General features: G+C 41.8%; 1 protein-coding gene across 2 annotated transcripts in view; it reads right to left on the reverse strand.

Moving 5' to 3' along the window:
- The window catches only part of ST8SIA5 (ST8 alpha-N-acetyl-neuraminide alpha-2,8-sialyltransferase 5), a 69,616-nt gene extending 58,719 nt beyond the window's left edge, over window positions 1-10,897 (reverse strand). Inside the window, exon 1 of one of the 2 annotated variants that reach the window (XM_021538898.3) lies at window positions 10,704-10,897. The gene's annotated coding sequence lies outside the window, so the exon portion shown is untranslated. The other variant, XM_021538899.2, reaches the window with a different exon arrangement.
- Window positions 10,898-11,217: the final 320 nt, after the last annotated feature.

The raw sequence follows: 11,217 nt of genomic DNA on the forward strand, positions 1-11,217 counted from the left end.
GCTTTAATCTACCCCTGTTACTATCAGTAATAGAGATCTTTAATCCAGCAAGTGGCCAAGCACCACCGACAAGCTTTTAAAGCCCTGGGGAAAGCTTAGAGCAATCCTGGGAAGCATCCAATATCATACTGGACTGATACGTGGAATAGATATTTCAAGCTCTTTTTCCCTATTTGTTACCATCCTGGATAAAAAGCCATTAACTAATTATTTTAATTGCATTTTTTGTAGTATTACTCATGGGACCTGGACTGCAGCTGCCTCAGCTTGATCCCATTTGGCTGGGGGATGGGATGCTACTATAAAATGTGTTTTCCACAGAGTGAATGAGGCTTTCTGCTGCAGCTGTCTGTGTTGAGGTCAGGGAGCTGTTGGAACAGGTGTGTGGCACAGAAACACTCCCTGGTTTGAAATTATCTAATAATCTCCAGTCAGGTCCTCAAGAGCAAGGCCAGATGAACTCTCCCCCCAACCTTTCTGGTGGGGAGGAAAGCTCACAGTGATTACTTTTAAAAGAATAAACACCTCCATGGGACCAATGCCTTGACAATTGTAATGATGTGATTTTTTTCAGCCAGAATTTTCTTAGTTTCTGAGAGCAAAATGTTGCAACTGTTTGGAAGAGTCATGATCTCACAGGCAATGAGCTATCTGCAACAAGATTCTGATCACTTATGGAAAAATATACTGTTAGGAATGGAGTAAAGGAAAACACTCCCACAGAAACCTAATTAATCAAGTACAATTGGCAGCAAGCTCAGAAGAGAGACTGTGCTCTTTAGAAGACATTTTATGGTGCAGATGAGTTTCTGCTCTCCTCCAAGTAACAATGTCCTATTTTCTCTGCTCCCATTCCTGCTTCAGGCCTGGTGGAATTGTTGGTGCCTCAAACCCCACACTTGTTTCGCTTGGGCTCCAGTCTTTTACGGGTGCTTGGTGAGAGGTAGGAGACAAAGGTAACTGGGATTTCCAACCAGGCTGTCACTGCTAAAAATCTGGGATTCCTCCTGAAAATCCTGCTCAGGTTAAAGATGAGTTACATCAGTATCAGAGACACGGAAGTGAGTGTAAGGTGTTCCCAGGAGCTGGGCAGATCCTGTTTTGCAAAGGTCCTATGGTATCATCCTCTTCTAAATTTGCTACTGGGAACCTCTTTGTTCAGGGTGGACTAGGGGCTGATGTTCCCCCCCAACACAATCAGAATGTGATAACCAGAAGTGGACATCACTCCTCCATGTGTGATGTTAGGGAGTTAACTTTCCTCCTCCTTTGTTATTTCAGTTCATTTTCTGAAAAAATACAGATGTGCCCAGAAGAGGAGCTTTGGGAAATATTCCTGTTTTTTTTCACTAAACAAACTCTGACAAGTTGAACATCCAAAGCAGAGCAGCTTCCTTTCCCTCTCTGATATCTGTCTCCCAGCTTGGGGAGGTTATCAAAGGCCTCTCCTCCTGCCCTCACAATTTCTGCATCTGCAGCCTGGTCTGTGCACTTGCTTGCAAGTTACCCTGGGGTGAAACAGCATCTTCTGACTCTGGAAGAGACTGAATTATATAATTATATTATATTTTAGGTGCAGATAGGATTTTTTTTGATTCCCCTACATCTGCACAGCTGCTTAATGAAATTGTAGCATCTGGTCTAATGGGCCCTAATTAAAAATAATAATGAAAAAAATAAAATAATAAAATAAAATAAAATAAAATAAAATAAAATAAAATAAAATAAAATAAAATAAATAAAATAAAATAAAATAAAATAAAATAAAATAAAATAAAATAAAATAAAATAAAATCACTTTTCTCAAACAGTTCCTACCAGCTGTTCCAAACTACATTATGTTGTGGAAAAGTTCATGGTGTGGCAGGGCAGAATGGCTTTTTAATGAAGTAAACATGAAGCTGCATCACTACAAGCACTACAACCTGGCTTAAACTAGAATACCAATGGAAACATCAAACCTGTCCTGCTCTCAGCCACCTGTGTTTGTTGTTGCATTGTTTCTCATCTTGTACAGCATTAGTGTTTGTATGGGTTTTCCATGATTAACTGAGAGGCAATCCAGTTTAGAATAAGCCCAGCAGGAAAATAATATTAAAGGTTAGCTGTCACATGGATCAGCTTCCCAATGAACAAACAGACCCAAAATCAGGAGAAGGGATGCTACGCTGGAATTTGGAGATGAAGGATCAGAAGGTTGGACACTTTTGGCAGTGGTGCTTCTTTCTGTGAGCTGAAAGTGATTGCAAAGTGATCGCCTGAGAATGTGACTTGTGGCATCCTCAAGCAAGCCACACTGAAATCTTCAGACAGCATCACATCACATTTCTTTATTTTTGCACACTGTGGGCTGGTTCTCCAGCAAAGCCAGTCCAGTTCAAGTGGGCAGGAGGATAAAGAAGTGTCACGCAAATGTGCAGGACGAAAAGCCCAAGAGCTATGTAGAGATGGAGGATTTTAAGCACAGGAGAGCTTCTCCCTCGCCGTGTCCCCTCAGGAGAGGCACTGCATTTCCTTGGGAAGGCGGTGGAGAGGGATGTGCGGGATCTGTTCTGGTCTGGATGTTGTGTAACAGAGCTGGATGTTGTGTAGCTGCTCGTGGCAATTATGTACAAAGTCATAACAGCAATGCTAGAAAGCTCCAGGTTTCTTCACCAGATTTTGCTGGCCATTAATCCAACAGAAGGCTCCTAATGGCATCTGATCACTTCCTTTGTGACACTGCTATTTAAGGCCACTCTGAAGGGCACAAACTCTTCTCTATTATACAATGTGAGATTCAAGCAAAATTATAACCCTGGGTTTCAGAAGGATGAGTTCTCAAAATGACAATAAGCTAAAGAAATGTGAACTTTATTTTTTAAGTCTTCAACCATGAACTGGAAAGGAATCAACTCTTGAAAAGCAAGGATCTCTGACCATAAATGAAATATCACCCAGATAGAGGGGATGAAAAATTCACCCATGACACTCCATTACTAAAAACCTTTACAACAACACTGTGGTTATGAACTTTTCCCATTGCAAAGGTCTATTGCACTGCAGCTCCTGCATGTCCACCCTGCACATGGAAAACTGCACAGCAGCACCTGGGAATTTCAGGGCATCCCAGTCTGCAGCAGAGGATTTTAATAGGGGTCAGAAAGAGATATGCCAGAAAAATGGGCAGCCAGAGGTGTCCTTCACTTCATCCACACAAAGAGAGCTCCTGGAGTAGGTTCAGGGGTAGGTGACACAGGTGATGAAGAGATTGGAGCATCTCCTGTGATGAGAGATTGAGGGGCTGTTCAGCCTGGAGAGCAGTCCCAGCTGAGCACCCTCAGCCCTAGGTGTCCCTGTGTGCTCAGAGGGTCAGAGCAGGGCCAGGCTCTGCTCCAGGGCCAGCAATGGCACCAGAGCCAGGGCAGGGACGGAGTCCAGCAATTCCCCTGCACAGGAGGCACAACTTCTGCCTTGGGCAGTATCTGAGCCCTGAAACAGAGAGGTTGTGGAGTCTCCCTCCAGGGGATATTCCAGACCCTTCTGGACACAATCCTGTGCCCTGAGCTGTGGGATGGCCCTGCTGGAAGAGGGAGGTGACACCAGATGTGACTCCCACTGGTCCCTTCCAAACTTACCTAGTCTGGGTTTCTGGGATTCTGTGAAAGAGAGAACCAGACACACCAGGTCCTGCTGGGGAAACTTTCAACATCCAGAACTGGTATTAAGTTTATGAGGCTTTCAGTCCACCTTTGGGGTGAAGGGCCTTTAGTGTGGTCATGCAATGGTCAGCCCTGGCTATGGCAAGTTATTATGATTTGTTTCCTTCTAGCAAAAAGAAGACAGAAAATTCATTGTGTGGCTAGGAAAGGGCTCACAACAGCCCATAACCACTGACTGTGAGGCACAAGTGTTGGCCTCACATTAAGAGGCAATAGATCTTTCTCAGAGTTTGGAGGGTCATCTATTATGAGCAAAAGCAGAGCCAAGCTATTGGGAGAAGCAAAGACTCTGCTTATCTTCACCTTACAGCCTCAGTGAAAAAGTTTACCCGACTCAGGAAGGATGGTGAGCATCATTTTAATCACCAAAGAGATGTGGCTTCCCTGTACCTAAAGACAGGGATGTCAAAATTGTGTCACTCAGCAAGTGTCACACTGCCTGCATTCCTGCCTGTCCCCAGGAGGGACCAAGTCAGAATCCCAGCATGGTCTCTCCTGCTCTGCACAAGGAAAACTCAGGGGGAAAAGCTGGAAGAGGGTAGGAGGGTAACTGGGAGTCACAAGCACAATCACAACCAGCCAGACTGAAAAATCCCCCATCCTATGGAACCACTCCAGCGCAGGACAAGGCTAGGAATAATGACTCAGCTTTGTCCAGATCCCTTGAAACATACTGAAAACACATTCTAAAATACCCGTAAAATGGTTTGGTTTATACAGGCTAGTGAATATCTAGATGGAAATATAATTAGTTGTACAGCAAATTAGACAAATACAGTTTTTCACTTGTCTTGCAGTCAAAAAGAAGATCAAATGATGTACCAAATCCTACCTTCACAAATACACAGAACAGCAGTGTGGCTGAGAGAAGAATTTGATTGGGGAAAAAAAAGGAGTGAACTGTTCATTTCAATCCCTGCTGTGAGCATTCCTGATTAACACCAGCTGATACTTTTAGAACAGTAGGTCTGAGGATTAAAGTATTATGTAGGCTGAAAACACTACGTCACATCTCTAAAATTACTTCTTTATATAATTTAATACTCTGCATTCTCTTAAGAGGTCCTCATTCAATAATGAGAATCTACACCTCAAATCCAGTTAATATTTAGGGTTATTCACTTACTCTCAGAGGCTTCTATGAGAGATTTTGCCTCCAACTCTGCTTCATCATATTTTTTTCATTTGTTTTCTTCAAATCCTACCTTAATGTTTTCCCTGTGAACCAATGAAATGTCCCATATGTAGATTAAGAAGACCTACTATTTTTGTTTTACTCTGATAGTTCTTAACAGAAAATAGTAATGCAATGTCCATTCACTCAAATATCTAGGCTCCTAATAATACATTATACTGTCAGACTATCTTCTGAAAAAAAAAAATTGCATTAAAAAAAACTACTCAGATCTAAAGTTCTAAAGTTCTAAAGGACAATCCCAATGTCCTCTCTTCACATGTTCACTTTCCAGAGTTCAGGTACCAGATTGCTTTACCTGTCACTGCTCTGTTTACTGCAAATAGGGGGAAAACAATTTTCTGGATGTCACATTATACAGAAAGACTTTTTTAAAAAATGGCATATTACATTAAAAGTAGTAAATAAAAAATCTGATTAATGCTCTATCCTCATATCATTATTACATATATATCTAATTAAGGATATAGTCTGTACTTTTTCTGAACCAAAATTTATAAAAAAATTAAGTCCAGCTTGAAATGTGCCCTGGGCCTGTACAGAACATGACTGTGGTCCATAAAAGCCAGAGTTCTTCTGATAGAATGTTGGCTCTCTCTCAGTGATAGATCTGTAGGAAAGCTGTTCAGAAAGTACATGCTATAAACAGCAGAGGAGAGCAGGCATCTCTGGAAAAGTTGCTTTTTAAGGCAGCTAGCCAGGCAAATCAGCCCTTGGGTGTGCTTGTCTCTCCCCACTCACTCCAGAAACTGCTTAAATTACCAGTTTAGATACGACAACAGATGGAGGAAGCGGATTCTGCCCCTGTGCCCCTGTGCTCAGGTGAGACCCCACCTGCAGAGCTGCCTCCAGCCATCACAACAGCACATCAACAGCACAAGGATGTGGAGCTGATGGAGCCCATCCAGAGGAGGCCACGGAGCAGCTGCCAGGGCTGGAGCCCCTCTGCTCTGGAGCCAGCCTGGCAGAGCTGGGGCTGTCCACCTGCACAGGAGAAGGCTCCAGGGAGAGCTCAGAGCCCCTGCCAGGGCCTGAAGAGGGGGCTGATAAAAGGGATGGAGAGCAATTTTTTACAAGGACAGTTAGTGACTGGACAAGAGGAATGGTTTTGATCTAAAAGACGAATGATTTAGATGAAATGTTAGGAGGATAGTCTATCTTAATCAGTCAGTTTTTGTAAAGAAGCTAGAGCTCTGAACTCATCACAGGATCTCAGAAAGGTATGGGTGGGAAGGGACCTTCAACCTCATTCAGGGCCATCCCGTGCCATGGGCAGGGACACCTTCCATTATCCCAGGGTGTTGAGGCCCCATCCAACCTGGCCTTGCACACTGCCAGGGATCCAGGAACAGCCACAGCTGCTCTGGGCACCCTGTGCCAGGGCCTGCCCACCCTCCCAGCCAGCAATTCCTTCCCAATATCCCATCTGAATCCACCCCTGCCACAGGCAGGGACAATATATTGAAGGCAAGAACTTCTGGTGATCCTTTATTCCTACTCAGTGCCATCCAGAGAAGGCCCACCCTGAAACTGTGGCAGTTTGCTCAGAGCCTTCTCCAGTGAAGGTCTGAGTATCTCCAAGGAAATTCCTAGCAGCCTCTTGTAATGCTGAATGAATGCTCCCACTTAATAAATTTGCCTTGAAAATTCACAAAACTTCAGTAAATTTTTTTCAGAATGGATTTTCTTTCCTTCCTTTCTATGTAGTGCCCCCCAAATTTAATCAACAGTGAAAAAATCATAATAGTTTGACTTGTGGCCCAGAAAATCTGGTGTAGTCTAGGGCTATGAGCAATTTGCTTTCAACCCTAAGTAAACCCTTTTTTTTTTGGTCAGATATTGAAAATTGATGATATTCAATTGCCTTACTCATAATATCTCTCATTCTGTTCCAGGTCGTGAGAGATATCAAAAGCTTAGGTGAAAAGTAGTAGTAGTCACTTGTGCTAAGCTCAATCTTTTTTGCAAATAGCAACAGTCCTGGGTTTTTTGGTGATTTTAATTCAGGAGCATAGGCCACCAGAAGCTGTGAATTACTCCAATATATAACACAGCAATATTTTTTTTGTTTCATTTTGGTTAAGAATAAAACCTTCTTGCCAAACAGATCTACTGAGATGTGAAGTGAACAGGCATCTGCCCTGCTTTGAATCTGCTCTTTGATATTTTTCTCATTAGCTGCCTAACTGGGAAGGGTATCAGTTTCAGCTGCAGGTCTAGGAAGCTGCCCATGCTAAGAAAATTTCACCAGCTGTTGGCCTTATTTCCTAAATTTAGTTATCCATTGAACTTCAGGTTCTTAGTCCATTTATGGTTACCTTTACCTCAATAAGTCCAAGCTTACACATCCACTAAAACTGTATGATACTTTTCAGAACAGAATGTTGCACATTTGAAATGCCATTAATTACGTGACTTAAGCAAGAACAGACTATTGATCAACAAAAGCCCTTTACTAGGACACTGAAAAATATATCAGAATTTAAATATTTAAAGTAATAGAATTTTAGAATTAACTGTAAAATGAGTATAACTGAAAAAATAAGAAAGCTCTTTAAAAGATAGCATTTGATAGTTTGGGAGCTACAAAATATTGACAGCTTGCCAGGATCACATGGAACATATATTCCCTCCAACAAAGATGATCACACATAATTTTTACTTGCAAAATCACTTACAAGATATTGACAGAAGCAGCAGCAAAACAGAACTGATAACTGAGCACACAGTTCTCACATTGCCAGGAAAAACAGGCCAACAGCTATTTCCTTCTCAGATCTCAAGCTGGGATATATATAACTGAGTTCATAAACCAGAAATTATCATCTGCCCAGTCTTAGAGGTTCAAAAAGTGGCATTTTGCTGAAACTATACAAGTAGATAAGAACACCAAAGATATTATTAGTATTTAAACTTGTCACACCAGAATTTCAGACTTTAAAGGTCAAAGACATTAGTGTGAGATTTCACCACAGAAGATGTGCTTCTCTTCCTCTTCTTGGAAAAGGGAGCAGGAAGCTCCTCAATGGCTCCACATCCTTTCTGGTTAGACCAAGAGAGACTCAGTGAGGACATAAGTGAGGTGGAGTTTTTGTACTAATTAAAGCTAATTTTCCTAACAGAGACTGTATTGAGTTATAATCAATACATTTAAATATTTTGCAGCATGTCTTAATATCCCAATAGCAAGAATCACATTATTGAGAGTTTTGTAAGGCAAATACATCCTATTTCCTCGGGAAATAATTGTAAAGTTAATAAATGAACACTAGGAGTTAGAACTTATGGTGATGGGCAAACACAATAAAAAGTAATTTTCTTGTTCTGTGACTCTGAATCCTATTAGAGCAATGCACATGCCCTGCATCACCTCCTTTGGCTCACTCTTTCCCAGAAATGAACTGTTGATTACACCTCTAGTATGTAATTTTCAGTGACCTAGCAACCCTCCCATACACCAATTTAAAAAATAGTTTCCAAGTAAAAGCTGTTCTGAAGATGAGACAGACATAAATTCATTAAACCCAACAAGAAAAGGGGGTTATTCTAATTCAATCCTTTAACAATATGGTCTTTAGAAGCTCTCCACAGGGAGACTTGAGCTATCTTGAAACTTTGCAACAACTTAAGCTTGTCCCTTTCTTCATGCATGTCTCCCCAGGTGCCATCCAAAGTGTCCTACCAAGGGTCAGAGAATGAACGGCTGACTTATTTAATGAGACCAGCTGTTTTCCGTTTTTCCAAGGCTTTTTCCCCATGTAAATCCTTGAGTTCTGAGGCTCCTGTGTGCACCTACTTCACTGCATTGACTGTAGTCAGTGATAGATCTGTAGCTGTCACACAACCTTTTAATCTTGGGCAACTTGGTATTTTCAAAGCACTTCCATAGCCTATGAAGGAAGATGTTACATAAATGCAAATACTGACTATTTCCATTTTATTTTTTTTTTCTGACAAGAAAACACTGCTGGCTTTCAATACTTTAAAAAACACTTATTCCTGAAATATGAAGTTAACTCCTAAAAATAAGTTAATATTAAATTAAACATAATAACAGCCAAGAATAAAATCACTCTGCTAAAATAGAGATTTATATTTGGAGGAAACTAAGACTGGTCAAAAATCCCTGTGTTCCTCAAACAGCTTAATCTAAATTTGTTGCAGTCTTTCAAAACCATGATTCATATACATATTGATATGCTCTCGAAGTATCAGAATTATTCTAGAAACAGGTTTAGGTGTTTCTGTACATTGATCCTAAACCAAGCTTATTTGGGGTCCCTGAAATTTGGATCATTTTTGAGAAAAAAAGTACACATTTGGTTAGTGTTGATTTAAAATAATACAAATAATTAGTCCATCAAATCCTTCAAACTGATGCACCTGTGGAAAAGTCTTTTGAGAAGGGAGCTATGTGCATAATCCTCCTGGCAAACAGTGCTGAGCACAGGGCCAGTGGGTGGCTGGGGAGTCATTTTTTTCTTCAAACAAAGCTGTAATAAGCTGTGGGTAATGCATCACCCCTTTGGAGTGCAATTAATTGCAATTACTGCAGCCTGTGTTTGTGGCTTCTGACACACTTGCAGGGATAGCTGAGTGTTCTCTTTTTGCCCATGAAACAAGCTGCATTTTCTCTGTTGCATTTTATCTGATCTGCTCCTGGTCCATCTGGGTTTTGGAGCTTTTTGGTTTTGGGTTTTTTTGGTGTTATTTTTTTAATCTTGGCTTTTGTCTTTCTCTCTCTTCCATGATGTCTCTGCACCCAGAGAGGTGCAGTGTTGCTATCAGCACCCCCTGCACATGATGGAAAGATTTATTACTGCAATCTCCCAGCAAACTGGTGGAAAGTAGATAATAGATCCTAAATAAGAGATTTACTTGAAACCAGAGAATAATCTCTTAAATCTCTTTCTCCAAGGACAGAGCCAGTGTCACATTCGTGGGGTCAGGTGCCAAGACTTGGGTTCTTTTTCCTCCCATTTCCACCCCACGGGGGATCACTTGCCCCACTATTTGGTTTGATGGGGTCCTGCATGACTTGCAGCCTCAGCAAACACCCTGAGCACTCATCCTTGAAAACTCATGCTTGTGCTCAAATTAACAGTTCTTTTATTAACTTGGCAGCATCTACACAGTGCTCAAATTCTATTTAGGTAGCACAGGAGAAAACACCCTAGAACCCCACAGAAATCATGTTAAGGCAAGTCAGCTCTGAGTCAGATTAAATAGGACTTAGTTCCACTTCTGACTTGTTTACACTTCGTCTCCATTATGATCCCTCTTTATTTTCTACTCCTACAATTCACACCATTCTCTTAACATATGAAACTATTATTGGAATTATTCAAGTACTCCAAGGATTTTGGCAACTGCATTACCTGCAGGTGTTAGCAGCTTGCTAGCGCATCTAAAGGAAGCAATCTAAAGTCCACGGTGACGTTCTGCACCTAATTGCAAGATATCTTTATCATTCAGTTCCCCCTCCCATAGCACGCATGCATCTTACAGATGTGCCATGCCTGCCTCTGAACTCCCACTCCCTGACATAACAAAGGTGTTTTATTTTAGAGAGAAAAATTACCATTTGAAAAAACTTAATTCCTTTGTGTTTGGAGTTGACTCACAGTTTTTAACCCAGCTTTCAGGTTAATGCAGATCGCTGTGGAGCCAGGTTTCCTGTAAAGCTCGTGGGAATGGATCAGAAACGTGCCGAGCAGGGAACAGTACACACCCACTGCAAGATATCCAGCCAGACTAGGAGAGCAGCAGCACCCTGGCGCTTTGCAATCAAATTACCCCTTGTTTACCTTCCACACATGCTGCGGCTGCCCTCCTATTTTGCCAGGCTGCCCCTTTCCCTGAGCTTCTCCTCCACTGCCACTCAAAGACTCCTGCTTCTCTGGCTCTTTGGATCACGGGCTGTCCCCTTCTTTCCTCCCGAATCGTCAAGCCAGATCCAGCCTTCACCTCTGCATCACAAGCAGCTTCCACCAATGCTGGATTTCAGTTTCCTCCTGATGTCACGTTTCAGCCCAGCCCATAGCTCTTGCATCATGAGCTGGAAAACCCTCCTATGCTCCAGACTTTGCCAGGGATGTTTGCAGAGAAGCAGCAGTTTTATTCACTCTGTACTTGATGCCCCATTTCTTTTGCAGCTTTTCTGTCTTATGTGACAAGAAACAGCTGTTTGTGTTCGGGGAAACCTCTTTCTTGAGCTAAATCCCTTGCCTTTCCTCGAAATAGGTCTTTCAGTTACTCCAGTGGCACTGAAATCCCCAGGAGTCAATAAAACTTCTCAAAGGAGCATTTCTTCTATCAGAC

Source organism: Lonchura striata, chromosome Z (genome assembly GCF_046129695.1).
Source record: "Lonchura striata isolate bLonStr1 chromosome Z, bLonStr1.mat, whole genome shotgun sequence".
NCBI lineage: Eukaryota > Metazoa > Chordata > Aves > Passeriformes > Estrildidae > Lonchura > Lonchura striata.